We start from the raw sequence: 1154 nt of genomic DNA on the forward strand, positions 1-1154 counted from the left end.
AACTGGGCTCACCCAATGACTATCAGAAATGGGATATATAATCCCATCTTGTAAAAGCTTTGTGACCTCTTTCTTCACAACCTCAAGGATGACTGGATTGAGTCTCCTTTGTGGTTGTCTCACTGGTTTAGCTCCATCTTCCAAGAGTATCCTATGCATGCACATAGATGGGCTAATACCAGGAATATCAGCTAAGGTCCAACCAATTGCCTTCTTATGCTTCTTTAACACTTGCAATAACTTCTCCTCTTGATCAACATCAAGGGAGTGAAAACAATAACAAGAAGCTTCTCATCATTCTCTAAGTAAGCATACTTGAGGTTTTCAGGCAAAGGTTTAAGCTCCAATACAAGTGCCTGCAAAACAGATGGAACCAAAGTAGCAGACATAGATTCTGCAGCTTGTACCTCGACAAGTAAATCAGATTGTTGTATGATGTCTGCAACAATTGGGTTAGTGCAATCTGATTCTACAACATTTGGATCAACAGAAATATGCAGAAACTCATCCATACAAGAATTACAAATTTCAGAATCAGTGCATGTATGACAAGTGTATGAGTCTATCAATGACATAGAATCAAAATCATTAAGGAAATCATAGATATGCTCATTAGTTAACTCATCAAGTAAATCAATATGAAACACAGAATGGTTCTCACCAAACTTCATAGATAATGTTCCAGCATGGACATCTATCTTGGTTCGGGCTGTTCTCAAAAATGGCCTCCCCAAAATGATAGGAACTATGTTACGGGAGGATCTCTCTTCCATATCGAGAATATAAAAATCAGCAGGAAAAATAAGTTCACCAACCCGAACCAAGACATCCTCTATCAAACCAGCAGGGTAAGATGTACTCCTATTTGCTAATTGAATCACTACCCCAGTGGGTTGCATAGGTCCAAGTGAAAGAGACATGAAAACAGACATAGGCATAACATTAATCGAATTACCTAGATCTAGCATGACATTCTCAAATTTTATATTACCTATTATGCAAGGTACAACAAATGAACCTAGGTCCTTACATTTTTCAGGAATGTGAGGAACAGGTTTACCTATTAGTGCTGAAACATTTCTGCCCAAGCTGATCCTCTCATTACCTTTGAGCCTCCTCTTATGAGTGTACAACTCCTTTAGAAATTTTGCATA

This window comes from Lupinus angustifolius, chromosome LG17 (assembly GCF_001865875.1).
Source record: "Lupinus angustifolius cultivar Tanjil chromosome LG17, LupAngTanjil_v1.0, whole genome shotgun sequence".
Lineage (NCBI taxonomy): Eukaryota > Viridiplantae > Streptophyta > Magnoliopsida > Fabales > Fabaceae > Lupinus > Lupinus angustifolius.